The 17,236-nt window shown below is 41.1% G+C and overlaps 1 long non-coding RNA gene across 1 annotated transcript in view; it reads left to right on the top strand.

The window, feature by feature from the left end:
• The first annotated feature begins 5,295 nt into the window (after positions 1-5,295).
• Positions 5,296-17,236, top strand: part of LOC122552020 — a 38,277-nt gene continuing 26,336 nt past the window's right edge. Inside the window, exons 1-2 of the long non-coding RNA XR_006312263.1 lie at positions 5,296-5,368; positions 5,466-5,581. This is a non-coding gene — a long non-coding RNA (uncharacterized LOC122552020). The remainder of the gene's footprint in view (positions 5,369-5,465; positions 5,582-17,236) is intronic.

Genomic DNA, 17,236 nt, shown 5'->3' with positions numbered 1-17,236 from the left:
AGCGCCCCTCCCCCAAATTCCCTTCTCCCCTATCTTCTATCTCAGCCCACTTGGCATACCAGCCTCATTCCTGAAGAAGGGCTTATACCCGAAATGTTGATTCTCCTGCTCCTCGGATGTTGCCTAGCCTGCTGTGTTTTTCCAGCCCCACATTTTTTCAACTATGATCTGTTCCTCACAAAGCTTTTCCAAATAATCATAAATCCTGTCTCTCAGAATCCTCTCCAATAATTTGCCCACCAACAAAGTAAGACTGACTGATCTGTAATTCCCAGAGTTATCCCTATTCCCTTTCTTGTATAAGGCGATAACAATCGCCACCCTCCAATCATCTGGTACTACTCCAATGGACAGTGCAGACACAAAGATCATCGCCAAATGCACAGCAATCTCTTCCCCACTTCCCGTAGTAACCTTGGATTGATCCCATCTGGCCTGGGGACTTATCCATTATCTTAACATCAATCTGTTCGAGCGTATCAGCCTGTTTCACATTGTCCTCACAAAGAACAAGTTCACTCTCAGTAATGAATACTAAAGCAAAGTATTCCAATATGAAAGGGAGTAGCTAAGGACAGATGATGACAGAAATTTCTGCTTGTGAGTGCAAAAAGGAGTGCAACCTCTGTAAAGTATAACATCTGGTACCGCCTTTGCCAACCACTTCTCAGTAAATTATGCAGTGGAGCAGTCAATAGTGCACAGTCTTGAATAAACTTCTTATAGGAACCAGCTAGACCATGTAACCCATGAAATTCCCCACCTATCTTATGTTGGACCTATTCTTCTACTGGTCAGATTTTTTCCTTGCTAACTAAGAGCCCAAGGTAACTATACCTTTGTCAAAGTTGGCACTTCTCTGAATTGACTTGCAAGTTAAGCTGCAAAAAGTAGATTAACACAGTGTCTACTCTTGCAGCAGCCTCCTTGAATAATGAGTTGAAAGTGAGTATATTGTCCAGATACACCATGAGGCACTGGAAATTCAGGTCATCAAAACACTTTAACACATGCATGAAATGACAAGGGATTACAGAACCAGAAGGACATTCTTGCCTATTTATAAAATCTCCTATTGCCTTTATAAGGTAGCATCTTTTCATAGCCTTCCTCATTAATGGGTAGCTATGGGTTGTAATGGGTTGGTAGAAATACTTGGTACCTTCAAGAGCTTGCACTGCTTCCTCAGTCTTAAAAAGAGGGTAAACTTCCTTATGACGTTTTGAGTTGAGTGTCCAATAATTGACCTACATTCTCAGTTCTCTGTCTTTCATCTTCATGAGGGATGATGTGCGAGTACAGACTTGATGATCTTGATGGCACTTTGGTCCAAAGACACCTGCAGGTAGTTGCCAGGTGGTCCTCCCAGTGATGCGATGGGATCTGATGGTAAGGAATCTTTTTTGAATGGTCACCTTTAGTCACAATCCTGTGGTTTAATAGGTCACCATACCCAATGTTATCATCATCTTTACTGAAAGTTGTCCTGTTCTTTGTGAGGGTAGAAACAAGCTGCTTCCCCGGGCCTCCTCCAACCTGCTAATGTCCATCTTTGAAACAAAGTTACAGATTGCTTCTCCAGTTGGTCCAGGCACATTTAAGGACACTTATGTGCATTCTGGATTGGGAATACATATCTTTGTTGCTGAAATTGGCAATCTACATGGGTACTTACCTTTTTCTTATCACAGTAATAAGAGCAGCTCCCAAAGTTACAACAAGGAGGTGCTCTACTACATGTGATACATGTGATTCTAACAAGGTCTGATGGACCCACTGGGGACTAGTGCTGGTGCAGGCAGGCAGTCGAACAGCCCAATACCATGCTATTCAAGCAGTTCTAGTGTCCCATACACTAGAACCTCTTATGTATGGTGCAAGATCAGAAAGCTCCTATGCCCCTTGTAATGTGCTGGTCAAATTAGTCACTGTCCAAGCTTTACAAGGATATCCAGATATCTCTTAACTAATATTCAATCCCAATAACATGGTTATTCTCAACTTCCTTGCTTCCATTGAAGTATGGATTAGTTCACAGACTATCAGAAATCCCAGGCTATGGAAAGTGTGATTGAGGACAGAATGGGACAACTTAGTGTAGATGTGATAGGGGATGCCTGACCCCTGTGAAACATTGACCTGGATGAGGGAAGAGGCATCAGTCAGATCTCAATCCTTACCAAGATGTTCACAAATAAGCTGGTGAGGAGTGGTTGACACCTCCACTCCTGTGTCAGTTTGGGCCTTGTTAAATTTCACATTCATTGTAAGGCAAGTCCCCTTTACTTTAAGTAAGAGTGAACACCTTCTAAAAGGAAGTTTACTCCTTGCCTGGCTCTTGGTGGGAAGCCAACTAGTTTAATGTTTGGTGAGAAGACTATTGTACTGGATGGGTTATTATGTCTGATGTCAATAGCGACCATGGTTGTTGAATGCAGACTCGTTGGAAGTGTCCAGCCATATCACAATTCCAGCACATCTTTGGAGCATCTCTTGGGCAGGATCAACCAGGATAGCTCACATGAGATTGAGGAATCCTACTTGTCTCTCTGCTGCTTCTTCCCATCAGTCCTCCTTCCCCCAGAGATAGCCCTTTCCTCAGAGAGTGTCCATTCAACTGCTCCAGCTGGCCTCTTTCACCATCGCCATCCGCTGCAGGAGGTCCTGTTACAATCCGTTATCTTTTCTTATTAATATGCATCACCTCACAGTAACATCAAATTCTATTTCAGATAATTTAACCATTGTATTAACATTCTTTTGATTTTCCAAAGAATTAGCTATAACTTCCACTTTGACCATAAGACACAGGAGCAGAAACTGGGCCATTCAGCCCATCAAGTCTGCTCTGCCATTCAATCATGGCTGATAAGTTTCTCAACCCCATTCTCCCACTTTCTTCCTGTAATCCTCAATCCCCATTGACAATCAAGAATCTATCCATCTCTATCTTAAATATACTCAATGATCTGGTGTCCACAGCCTTCTGTGGTAGTGAATTCCCTAGATTCACCACTCTCTGGCTGAAGAAGTTTCTCCTTATCTCCGTTCTAAAAGTATTCCCTTTACTTTAAGGCTGTCCTAGTCTCTCCTACCGATGGAAACACCTTCCCAACATATGCTCTGTCCAGGCCATTCAGTATTCTGTAAGTTTCAATTAGATCCTCCCATATACTTCTAAACTCCATTGAGTATCTTCCCAGAGTCCTCAAACGTTCTTCATATGTCAAGCTTTTCATTCCTGGGACAATTCTCGTGAACCACCTCTGAAACCGCTCCAGGGCCAATACATCCTTCCTGTCCACTATAAATACGATATTCTCTCTTTCCATGTCACTATGTAAATCATTGCCAAACATAACAAACAGAAGTTACTCCAGAACTGAAATCAGAAACATCGTTATCCATTTCCAATCACTTTAAAAAATAAACTTCAACTCTACTCTCTTGTTGTCCCTATAAATTGTAATTCTGTTTTTAACTGAAATACTAAATAGAGGTAACATTACACCAAGTTAACAAATCCCCCTGTGGATAAGATTAATATAATATCAAAACAATATACTGTGAATGCTGGAACTCTGAAATTCTAATTGCTGGAAATATTCAACAGGTCTGGCAGATCTGTGGAAAGAGAAACAGACTAGACATTTTGAGACAAATATGTCTCTTTCTCAGTACTGAAGCTAAGTAGAAATGTCATAGATAGGGTGGAGGTTAGAGAAAATTAAATGACAAAGGTATCATGAAGGAAAAGGCAAAGGGAATGGTAATGTTCACTGAAAAGAAACAAGTATTTGTCCAGAGTGAATGGCAGAATAATAACAGCTTTGTCCAAAAATAAAACATATAAAACAAGATTAAGAACAGCACATGGCAAAAAGAAATCAAAAATGGAAGACAAGATCATGATCCGAAATTGTTGAACTCACTATTGAGTCCAGAGGCCACTAATTGCTGAAACAGAAGAACTGTTGCTTCTTGCGCTTGTACAGAACTTCAGCGGAAATAACAAGAGGCCAAGAAAAGAAACATCAGTGTAAGAACAAGATCCAAATTAAAATAGTAAGGAATCAGAAGCTCTCGATCACACTTTGAAGACTGGAGCAATCAATGGAGAGAGATCCCCTTGGGAATGATACAGGGATCACTGTTCTTCTTGTTGCATATAAGTAAACTGGACTTGAGTACAAAAGTACAAAGTCGAGATTTGTATGTAATGCAAAGCTTGGCAATGTGCAAGAGATTCATGTGATAACGAGCTTTAGAAGTCTTGTAATTTCTGTCTTGCAATGTTCCTTTAAAAACAAAGTGGACTGATGAAAATGGTGGGTTTGACCTAATTGCCATTACAGAAACATGGATGTACAGTAAGTAGGACAGGGAACTGATTACTCATGGATACTCAATGTTTGGGAAGGGATGACAAGAAGGAAAAGGAAATAAAGTTGCGCTGATAATAAAGGATGGGCTCAATGTTTAGTAAGGGAGGATCGCAGTTCAGAAGAACACTGGGGAATATGTCTGGGTGGAATTTAGAAACAGCAAGAGGCAGCAGTTCACTGGCTGGATTTATTTATAGACCACCAATGATAGTGGTAGTTTGGGCATTGTATTAATCAGGAAATGAGAAAAGCTTGTAATAGGGGCAACAAAGTTATCATGGGTAATTTGTATATACACTGGGTAAGCCATTGAGCACTAAAGCCATGGAGGAAGAGTTTCTGGGTGGTTTTGGGTGGTTTTCTAAAACAGTAGTCGAGGAGCTGACTAGAAAATATGCTATTTTAAATCTAGTATTACGCAGTGAATAAGGACTAATTAACAAGCTTGTTGTAAGAGAACATCAAGGAACGAGTGACCAATATGATAGAATTAAGTTATGTTTGAAGGTGAAGTCGTTCATTTTAAAGCAGGGGTGTTAAATTTGACTAAGGGAAATTATGACGGTCTGAGATGAGGAGAATCTTTTTCAATCAGAAGGTGGCAAACCTTCGGAATTCCCCACTAAATTGGGTATGGGAGCTCAGTCTCTGAGTACACGTAAGGCAGAAATTGATGGATGTCTGATTACCAATAGTTTGCATGGTTATAGAAATGAGGTGGATCAAAAGGCATTGAAGCATTTAATCAGCCATGATCATATTGAATGGTAGGTCAAGCTCGATGGGCTGAATAACCTGTTCCTTTTCTGATATTCCTTTGTTCTAATATTCTGAAAGAGGGTGAGTCGGTTTCCTGATTGTGACACCATTATGATACAACAAGTGCTTCTATGACTCAGGATTGCATAAACAGCTATGAAGGAAAGGGAAAAACAGAAAACGAATTTCAGTTGTGTTGGATTTCTTGGTTTGCTGTTTCATAGGTCAGTCAAAATTGAGAATTTATGTGATGGGGAAATAAGCAAGATCCTGTCTGATTGGAATCAGTTTATGTTTGACTGTGACTGTATTACTCTGCAGGTTATACAGCTGGAAAGAACAAAACACTGAAGAAAAGAAGGTGCATTGGCACTGGATTGGACACATCCTACGGCAACTGTTCTACTGTTCTAAGAGCTAACCAGACCATTAGAGCTGTGAGTCTCTGAGAATTCTGTGTGTTTTGTACAATTATGCCGAGAGAGAGAGAAGGAGGGTTCACATTCAGATGCCTGCTGATGTTAACTGTGTCCAGGAACTTTGAATTGAGCACAGCTGCTGGTGAATTCATCTCAATGGCCAAAAAGATTAGATGAAAAGTGAGAGATCCTACAAAATGGAAAATGATTTGGGAAAACTGTGAGATTATATGTAGTGCTCCCTACATCTGCACCACCCTCGCCATGCCCCCATTTTGTGTGGGACATTATGTGAGTGCTTATAGCTATCAGATGTATCTTTGCTGTATTGAATATTAGAAGAGAAATATACCTTTTTATCTGAAACATCCTTCACCTGTAAACCAGTGTTTAAATTACATTAATTTTAGTTGGTTTGTTACAGTAGTTTTAAAAGTGAAACCTTGATAATCAGTTTTTTTCCCTATGGATTCCTTTCTGTATCAGGATTGTAACAATGAGTAAAGCTGTAGCAGAAACCAGAAGGAAATAGACTTAGTGAAATGGACAACAGATGGCAGGGGCAATGTAGATAAATGTGAAGTGATGCAATTAGAGAGGAACCATTTGGAGAAACAGAATAATTTAGATTGTTTTCAAGAGCATGCAAGAGCAGAGATACATGGAGTTGCATATTTCCAAATCCTTGAAAGTGGGAGGACAAGTTGATGAGATGCTTAAAGAATCATATTTGATATTTAACTTTATAATTGGTGACAATGAATACAACAATAAAGAAGCCATATCAAAAGTAACCCAAAATCAAAGAAATCAACAAGTTCAAATTAAAACAAACAGCTGCAGATACTGGAAATCTGAAACAAAAGCAAAAATTGCTGGAGAAACTCAGCAGAGTTAATGTTTTGGGTCCAATAATCCTACTTCAAAAGTAATAGCAGCTTGGACAAAGTTGTACATATGCTGAAAGCAATAAGGTGGAGGGGGATGGTGGGACAAGGATGGTGGTGAAGGAGCATGTAGTAGAAGGAAACGGTTGCTTTTGCCCAAAATGTCGATTTTCCTGCTCCTCGGATGCTGCCAGATCTGCTGTGCTTTTCCAGCACCATTCTAATTTTGACTCTAATCTCCAGTATCTGCAGTACCCACTTCCATCTAGAAGGAGATGGAACCCAAAGGGAGATAAAGACAGTTAGGCAGATAAAGCCTTGGATAATAGTAAGCCAGGGAGAAAGAAACACTACTAATGGGGACCATAAGTAGCTAGCGAGTTTTGAGAAGACTTGTAGTTCAGGTTGAGGCTCTGGGTGTAGGTTTGCTCGTGAGCGGGAAGGTTTGTTTTCAGACGTTTTGTCACTATACTTGGTAACATCATCAGTGAACCTCCGGATGAAGCACTGGTGGTATGGCCCACTTTCTATTTATATGTTTAGGCCTCCTTGGGTGGCCTAACAGGATGTCATTTCCTGTGGTGATGTCATTTGCTGTTCTTTCTCTCAGGGGATGGTAAATGGGATCCAAGTCAATGTGTTGTTGTTGATAGAGTTCCAGTTAGAATGCCATGCTTCTAGGAATTCTCGTGAGTGTCTCTGTTTGTCTTGTCCTAGGATGGATGTGTTGTCCTAGCCGAAGTGGTGTCCTTCCACATCTGTATGTAAGGATGCTAGTGAGAGTGGGTCATGTCTTTGTATGGCTAGTTGATGTTCATGTATCCTGGTGACTAGTTTTCTGCCTGTTTGTCCAATGTGGTGTTTGTTACAGTTCTTGCACGGTATTTTGTAAATTATATTAGTTTTGCTTGTTGTTTGTATAGGGTCTTTCAAGTTCATTAGCTGCTGTTTTGGTTTGTTGGTGGGTTTGTGGGCTACCATGATGCCAAGGCGTCTGATTAGTCTGGCAGTCATTTCCAAGATGTCTTTGATGTAGGGGAGAGACTGTTTTCATTGGGTACCCATTCTTTTTGAATACACTGTATCAGTGATTTTCCTCTGCTCTTCATAGTCCCATTGTGCTGCGGTGTATGGTCGTTCATTGAAATAATGTTCTAATGCAGCTTCGATTGATGGTTTTGGGATGATTGCTTCATAATGGGTTGGCAGCCCATGTGATAACAGGGGGCCTGGGATGTTGGGGTGAGTAGATGACATGGAAGAAGGTATTCAGGACTTATAGTTATTGAACTCAATATTGAGTCCAGAAGACTGTAGAGTTGGCCAGCAGGAAATGAGATTCTGTTTTTCTAGTTGCGCTGAGCTAAGCTAGGAACTGCAGCAGGCCTGAGGCGGAGATATTAGCTGGGGGGCAGGTTAATGTGTTGAAGTGACAGGGAACTGGAAGCTCAGAATCATTTTCGCAGACAGAACACTGATGTTTTGCAAAAGATCACCAGGCCTGCATTAGACCACATTGTGAGTGGTGAACACAGTGGATTAGATTGAGTGAAGTGCAGGTAAGTTGTTGCTTCAATTGGGAGGTGTGTCTTGGGCTTTAGATAGTGAGGAGGATTGCATGGGAAGATGCCACGGGGGTGAGGAGTGATGTTGGGGGTGAAGGAGGAGTGGACCAAGGTGTCCCAGAGGGATCAGTCCCTATGGAAGCCTGACAAGGGAGGGGAGGTGAGTAAGTGTTTGGTGGAGGCATCCTGCTGGAGGTGGCAGAAATGGCAGCTAATGATCCTATGGATTCAGAAACTGGTGAGATGGAAAGTGAGAATGAAGGGAACCCTATCATTGTGGTGGGAGGGAAGAGAGGGGATGAGGGCATTAGTGGGTCAGACCCTGCTGCAGGCACTGTCAATCACAGTGCGGAGAAATCCTTGGTTGAGGAAAAAGGTGGATATTTCTGATGTCCCCTCTGGCATCTTCAGAACAAATACAATATACTCTCCCAGATTCTGGCATTTCCACCAAACCCAATGGGCTGCCACCATATCTTATTCCCTGTCAGCCTTCTGCAGGATCCTTCCGGGACACCCTGGTATACTCCTCCTCCATTCCCAACATCTTCCTACATTCCCATGGTACCTTTCCACGTTATCACAGAAAATGTAACACCTGCTTGTTTACTTCCTTCCTCCTCAGTATCCAAAGCTCCAAACACAACTTCCAGGTGAATCAGTGATTTCCCTGCATTTCACTCAATCTAGTCCGCTGTACTCGCTGATAACAATGTGATCTCCTCTACACTGGGACACGAAAACAGACTAGCGACCATTTTGCGGAACATGTACGTTCTGAATGCAAAAATGATCCTGAGCTTCATGTTGCCTTCCACCTCAACACACCACCAGGTTCCCTTTCTTGGGCTGCTGTAATGCTCCAGCAAAGCTCAGTACAAGCTGGAAGAACAGCATATGATTTTTCCTTTGAGGTTCTCCAGCCTTCAGGTTACAATATTGAGTTCAATAATTTTACGGCCTGAACACTTTCATTCTTGTCTTTTACCCATCCCCACACCCTAAGACTCTTGTGGGCTGCTTGTAGCACAGTCAACCCATTTTCACTTATTTTTTATTCCAATTTGTAGTATTTCTTTCTCCCCCCCCCTCCCCCTTCTTACCATTATTGTCCCTCTGTCTTTCATTCCCTCCAGGGTCCATCACCTCCTATTGCTTACTTCGTTACCCTATACCTTTCCCCATCCTCACCTTTTCCCTAGGCACTACTAGTTCTGAAGAAGGTTCACTGGACCCAAAATCTTAATTCTGTTTTCTCAGCACAGAATGTGCCTAACCTGCTGAGTTTCTCCATCAATTTCTGATTTTGAACATGTTAAAATTATTCTTCCTTGTTTGGGGTAGGGCACATGGAGTGAACTATGTAGAAGCAACCACTAAACATGTCAAAGCCTGCTGGGATGGTTTAGAAACTTGCTATGTATGACAAAACATTATGCAATTAACAATACCCTTTGGCACACTGGCCAATATGTTTATTCTTAGAATCTGTAGCACAGTGTCACAATAGCTTAGTTTCCATTTATGGGATTCTCTCAAAGATGTCATTGTAACCTTTTTTGACAGTTTAATTTTGGGCTTCTTCCAGATTTAGAATTAGGATGTTTTGCCTGGTGGTCTGGTGTGGTATGGAAGGCACAATATTGTTTTCAAACAGAAGATGGTATTTCTCATTCTTACTGATGACTAAAGATCATGGCAACTCATCCAGTGGGCTGGGATGCATGGCCATCATGGCCACAGTCTGCAGCAGGTCCCAACACTGAAAACAACAGCCACAACAATAGGTGGGACCTTCATGGGTGGTGTTTGTAGTGGGACCTGCCTCTCAAGGATTGACCTCTTCTGCCATCAGCAACGGTAGATCAGATGAAGACATGTGGTCTGAAATATAATCTTTGACGTTTGTCTGTCATCTTTCACAGATGAAAGTATGCCAACCATTTTAACTGGCTTAGTTGCCAAATGCTTAAGCTAAGATTGCATCTTTATTATAGACTTCTACTCTCTATTGAAACTCCTATATCTTTTCTTGGACTAAATAAGTATTGTTCTTTCAAATAAAGGTTCTGGTTCTCCTTTGTTTTCCAAACAGGGTTTCTGGATAATGCTTTGGTTAACAAATAGGGTGGCATTGTGGCACAGTGGTTAGCACTGCTGCCTCACAGCTCCAGGGATCTGGGTTTGATTCCACCCTCAGGTGACTGTGTGGAGATTTGCACATTCTCCTTCTATCTGCATGATTTTCCTCCGGGGGCCCCGGTTTCCTTCCATTGTCCAAGGATGGGCAGATTAGGTGGGATTGGTCATGCTAAATTACTCATTGTGTCCAGGGAAGTGTAGTCTAGGTGTGTTGGCCATGGGAATTGCAGGGTAATGGGGATATGGTAGGGGAGTGGGATGCTCTTCATGGACCTGATGGGCTGAATGGCCTGTTTCCACACTGTAGGGATTCTGTATTAAATAAAACTATATTTACCAGCTCTAATAGAAACAAAAAATGCTGGAAGTACATAGGAAATCAGGCAATATTTGTGGTGGGAGACAGAGTTAACATTTCAGGTCAATAAAACCCTTATATATTGATTCTGTATTAATGTTTCTCATTTTTTAAAAATCTTAAAGACACAGATGCAAATGTTCCAGGCCACCAAGAAGACCCACACTGGCAAGAGATTAATGAACTATGATCTAAAACAATCTTCTTTTTGAGTTCGATTGAGTTTGGGTCCATTATTTTTACACTCTTTTACTTGTAGAATGTGTCCATGTTTGTCAGCTTGGCTTGGAATCATCACCAACTATTACCTAAATGAAGAAGCCTCATGACACGTCTCTGCCTCTGAACCAGAAGCTCTGAGCTTAAGTCCTTGACTTAAAGACCAAGAAAGGTGGGTTTCCAATGCAGACTGAATTCAATATTAATCTACAAATTTTTGCAAAAAACATGACAATCGCAGCAGTGGGTAAGAATCGGAGAGATTTCTGATCAGCCTTATGATGGAATGAATGTTGGATCCTCTACCATAACTATCTGTAGTTGTAGATAACAAAATGATGTAAAAGTGCTATGTTGCTGTAGTAACTCAAACTGTTTGAGGAATCTGTCTCACACACACACACCTTATTCACATGTTACCATTAAACCAAATACATCAGAGCCATCGCTGAGAACTTCTAATAATAATGTGTAATCTGAAAGACCTTTCGACAAATGTTGAATGAAAGATTATTTTTCCATACTGGGAAAGTCTTTCAGCAATCCACAGTACACATTATAATGCAAAGTTCTGCAGCAATGTGAACTTCTATGGTCTCCCATTCTTACTCCCTGCTGCCATTGTCATGTTTTGGAAAGATTTGTAGATTAATGCTGCACTCCTTGTCTGCATTAGGAATGCACCTTCTTTGAACATCAAGTCATGAAGTAGTGCTTAAACTCAGATCGTCTAGCTAAGAGGCAGGAACGATACCCACAGTGCTACGAGACTTCTTCCTTTAGAAGTACACATAAGTGAATTTTTTTATCAAGAATTATGCTTTGTACTAATACAAACAAAATACAAAGCTCGACTGAGGTATAGCAGTTTATCAGAGTTCTTGCTCCTAAGAAGGTGTCTAAATGTTCAAATCTTGTTTTTACAGTCTGCAACTCCTTTGCAATGATTGGTGATTAGTTAGCCAGCAAGGGGAGAGTTGTAGGCAGTTTCTTCTCTTTCAAAATCTCTTCAAAAGTCTTCTGAGGATAACTTACCCAAATAGGACTTCTGCTTGCAGAGTAAAAGGTCAGAGGTTGTCCTTTGCAGCTTGGAGTTGCGGTGTATTGGTCATTGTCAATTGATGCATTATGGAACAACACTGACTCTTTTAACATCCGTTTTTTTCAAAATAGTACGGTCAAAAGAGACAAATGGATTAGTGCTATGGGACTTATGTGACCAAGTGTTCTAGTGGCATATAAATGGTTACCATTGAGACAGAAGGATTGCATTGCCGATAGCAAATGATCTATTGTCCTTCTCAAAGTTCGAGTGGAAAGTCATCTTCTTGTAGAATGGATGTAACCTGAAATTCAATTATATTAGAAATTTTGTTAAAGAGACAATTTCTGTAGTCAGTAATATAACAGAATAGTTAACATTTCAAACCCATCAGAAAGTACCTGGGTGTTAACTACTTGGCTGATGTTGATTCCATGTCGATATGAAAAATACAGACAAAAAGGAAAAATATGAGCAACTAGTGGCTAAATTAGAAAAGATGATAATCTCTGGATCATTACCTGAGGTACAAGCAAATTGGTACAGGATCAACAAGATTAAAGAGGTAAACACATGGCTCAAAGTGTGGAATACATAGGTTCCATTTCATGAGACATTGGCATTAGCACTGTGGAAGGAAGGAGCTGTTCCATGCGATGGGCTCTACCTGTATCATGCTGGGACCAGAGCTCTGGCAAACTACATAACTAAGGCTGGCGGTAGGGCTTTACCCTAAATAGTGGGGGTGTGGGTTCAGTTGCATGGAAAATTATGGAAAATGTTAAAGGGGAAGGGTTCAGCAGAGGATATTAAAGTTTCCAGAACAAGCAATAGGACAAGGTCAGGAATCTAACTTCAGGCACAGCAGGTAAGGGAACAACTATGAGAACGGGGGCAATCAATTCAGGACTGAGGATGTTGTACTTAACTGCATGCAGCATATGAAACAGGGTAAATGAACTCATAATGCAGGTACAATGTGGTGGATATTACCGAGACAAGGGAATCAGGGCTGGGAATTAAATATCCAAACCTTGTAAAAGGATAGGCAGATGGGCAGAAGGAGAAGGATTGTCTTGTTAGTAAGAAATGAAAAAAGCTTGTGGTAGAGCCCACTAGGGAACAGGTAATTCTGGATTTGCTGATGTATAATGAGGTAAAAACAAGGACTGCAGATGATGGAAACCAGAGTCTAGATTAGAGTGGTGCTGGAAAAGCACAGCAGGTCAGGCAGCATCCGAGGAGTAGGAAAATCGACGTTTCGGGCGAAAGCCCTTCATCAGGAATAGCTCCTTGGATGCTGCCTGACCTGCTTTGCTTTTCCAGCACCACTCTAATCTAGACCCTGATGTATAATGAGACAGTCTTGATTATAGAGCTTAAGGTGAGGGGACCCCAGTGGGCAGTGACTCTCCAATAAGAAAATTATTCTTGTAGTTTGAGAGGGAGAAGCTTGAATCAGATGTAACAATATTACAAAAGAGAAAAGGAAACTACAAAGACATGAGAAAGAAGCTGGCCAGATTTGATTGGAACAGGAGCCCAGCAGGGAAGACTGTGGAGCAGAAACGGCAGGAGTTTCTAGGGATAATTAGAGAGGCACATCAGAAATTCATTCCAAGCAAGAATAAACATATGAAGGGGACAATGAGGCAACCATAGTTAACAAGGGAAGTCAGGGACAGCATGAAAGCAAAAGAAAAAGCAAACAATATGGTGGAATTAGTGGGGACAGAGGATTTGGAAACCTTTAAAAACCAGCAGAGGACAATAAGAAAAGTGAGAGCTAGCTAGTAATATGAAAGGAGATTGGAATGGTGGAGCAGACTCCTTGGGCCAATTGGCTAGTTTTGCTCCTGTGTCTTGTGGTCTTAAAATTGGTTATTTGTCTTTTCAGTCCAAATAAGAATAGATAAAAGTAACAAGAGATGGTCTTTACATAAATCAACGTATTTTCTATAATAATTCACAAATGTTTCAGTTTACTTACTTCAGGTCTGATAAAAAGATCATCAACCTGAAAAATTAACTCCACTTTCTCTCTTTGCAAATGCTACTGAGCCTTTTGAATATTTGCAGTATAAACTAATTACATTGTAAGAGGACTGGAAGGTTTTAGTTATGAGAGATTCAAGAAAGTGAGACTCTCTTTTCATTACAATAATGAAACATAAAGATTTCAAAATTATAAGATTTTTAAAAATAAAGTAAAAGGCAAAAAGTCTGTAATTATAGGACATAGACGCCAGGTCTTCAGCAAATGAAGGGATATTTTGCTTTCTAACGAAGAACTGTTAGATGGGATAGGAGCTGCCAAAAAAATGAATGCCCACTCTCACATGTGCATAATAACTCTTGAAAGTGAACAATTTTAAAAGAAGATAAACATTCAAAGGGTTGCTGAAATGCAAAACTTTGGAAATGGCATTTCTCCATTGACTAACCTCTTCTTGGAAATACTTAGCCTTAGTATCCACTTTTGGTAGTTATCCTTTGGGACAAATGGTCTCACATTGACCATTAATTGACCATTTGTCCATCATCAGATAAACTATCAATTGCAGCAGTTTGGTCATAGCTGTGCAGTGTTGAGTAGCAACACTGGCTACTTGTTATTTCCAGAACCTCTTTTAACTCTTTCAGAATCTGCAAATTTCTAATCCATCCCAGCAGCCTGAAGAATGTACCTGAACAGTCTAATTCCCGTTTTGTAGAATCATTATTTATCCATCTTTACCAATAAAATTCCCTGAGCCTCTTGATTCTTTAAGGCCCCCTTTCTTATAATAAACCATGTATCTCAGATTAAAGATGGTTTCCAGTTGTGTTACCTTATTTCTTAAAGCTCGCTGAATTCTTTCTTACACTTCAGGTTTAATTAAAGCCTTTCTGCCGGCATACAGTGGAATCAAATGTTCTGGAAAAAGTAGAACTCATTGCAGTCCCTTCCTGAACTGGAAGCTGATCAATTATCATTGATGGAGCTTTTGAATCCATAGATAACTAATATAAACTGTTTCCTCCCATAGATAACTGAAACAAACTCTTAGCATGGACAGCCCACACTAGTGCAGACAATAATTTACAGTTTGATTAATATGTCAAAAATTTATGAACCATTTTGTCTGTTACTGTTTGATTCCTTTCACAATCCCCATTGCTAAAAGGGCTTTTGCAGCCACATTATGTTCATTATTCCTGAGATCTTAGAACAGAGTGACACACCTCATGACAGAGAGGCAGTTAGAGCTTATTGGAAGGAGCACTTCAAGGATTTCAACAGCTGAGGATCAGTCCTTGACATGACAACATGACGTGACCAAACCCCACATCATGTTTGCTGCTTCACCCAGCAAAACCCCAGCACAACCTAAGGTTGGAAAAAATATCTGACAGCTAAGAACTAACGAGGCTGTTGATACAGAAGGGTTCCTAATTGAAATATGCAGACAAAGATGCTTGGCACAAATTCATGACCTCACCTCCCTCATCTGGAAGAAGGAGAAATGCCAGTGGATTTCTGAGATGCCATAATTGTAACTATCTTCAAGAAAGGCCAGCAATGGTAACTACAGAGGATTCTCTCTGCTGGTTCATGCAGGGAAGCTCATTGCAAAAATTCCCCACAATCACCTCCACTCAGTGACTGATAAACTCCTAAGACAGCCACAAAACAGGTTCTGTCTCCCGAGGAGCGCAATGTGGGAGTTAATATAGCAGGCAGTTGGAATTCTATGTTCATACGTTACTTATGAAGTCATGAATACGAATAGAGAAGTCCATTCATCTCATGCTGCACACAAACCTCTGTGTTTTGAGCACATGAGCTCCTCCACTGGGAGAGTGGCCAGTCTGAAGGAGAACCACATTCAGGATCACTTGGACTGGATGTAGGAACAACACAGAAACAGAATGTATAACACATCATGTAGCATTGAACAGGAAATGGCTCAAATAAGCGCAAAGAAACATGGAATGGTGGCCTTGTTCACCATCTGATGTTTCACTCGAGCCATTACTGCCACTATGAAAGATCTGGTGTGGTGACCAATGCTCATGAGGCACCCACCCCTCATGGGACTTACTCACTATCTAATTCCATGACTCCTCAGATAGACGAAGCTTCAGTAGAGTCACTGTCTGTGACAGAGCCCGCTGTGACCAGCTTCAGTGCTGCTGGTATAGCAGTAGCCTCTCCTCAATCCCATTCCAGCACCTCCAAGATGGGACTGACCACCACAGGCATCTCAGTCCCAGATGGACACTCGTGAACAGTCTGCTTCACTTCATCCTCAGTGATCAGATAGGATTGGCTGTGAGTGTAAGTCACCAACATGTGACTTTATGGGTCATTTGGACATTTTTGTTAAACATGACATTACACTGTTATACAATGTAGCAAAGGGTATGTTGTTGCACTGAAGCAGACTTGTGTGTTTCACATCATCATGGCAACAGGCAGGAAATAGAAATAAGGATCTGAATGTAGGTTTGCTCGCTGAGCTGGAAGGTTCATTTTCAAATGTTTCATCGCCATACTAGGTAACATCTTCAGTGAGCCTCCAGACGAAGCACTGCTGATTATTTCTGCTTTCTATTTATATGTTTGGGTTTCTTTGGGTTGGTGATGTCATTTCCTATGCTGATATCATTTCCTGTGCTTTTTCTCAGGGCGTGTTAAATCGGGTCCAAGTCAATGTGTTTGTTGATATAGTTCGGTTGGAATGCCATGCTTCTAGGAATTCTCGTGCGTGTCTCTGTTTGGCTTGTCCTATGATGGATGTATTGTCCCAGTTGAGGTGGTGTCCTTCCTCATCTGTGCGTAAGGTTACTAGTGAGAATGGGTCATGTCGTTTTGCGGCTAGTTGATGTTCACATATCCTGATGGCTAGTTTTCTGCCTGTTTGTCCAATGTTGTGTTTGTTACATTCTTGCACGGTATTTTGTAAATGACATTAGTTTTGCTATGGACATATACGAACCAAATATTGAACTACAGAAGCAATCACCCCAACATCCACAAACAAAGCTGCATCAGAACATTATTCCAACAAGCCACCATGCACTGCAGCACAGAGGAACTGTGAAGAACAGAGGAAAATCACCTTTACTGTGTCTTCAAAAAGAATGGGTACCCAATGAACACAGTCCACAGATTTCTCAGCAATAAACCCAAACAAGCAGACAAAACACAGAGTCATAGAGTCATAGAGATGTACAGCATGGAAACAGACCTTTCGGTCCAACCTGTCCATGCCGACCAGATATCCCAACCCAATCCAGTCCCACCTGCCAGCACCCGGCCCATAATCCCTCCAAACCCTTCCTATTCATATAACCGTCTAAATGCCTCTTAAATGTTGCAATTGTACCAGCCTCCACCACTTCCTCTGGCAGCTCATCCATACACGTACCACCCTCTGCGTGAAAAAGTTACCCCTTATGTCTCTCTTATTTCTT

This window comes from Chiloscyllium plagiosum, chromosome 7, assembly GCF_004010195.1.
Source record: "Chiloscyllium plagiosum isolate BGI_BamShark_2017 chromosome 7, ASM401019v2, whole genome shotgun sequence".
NCBI classification, from domain to species: domain Eukaryota; kingdom Metazoa; phylum Chordata; class Chondrichthyes; order Orectolobiformes; family Hemiscylliidae; genus Chiloscyllium; species Chiloscyllium plagiosum.
Note: the sequence above shows the minus strand (reverse complement) of the source record. Positions and strands in the feature narration are given on the sequence as shown.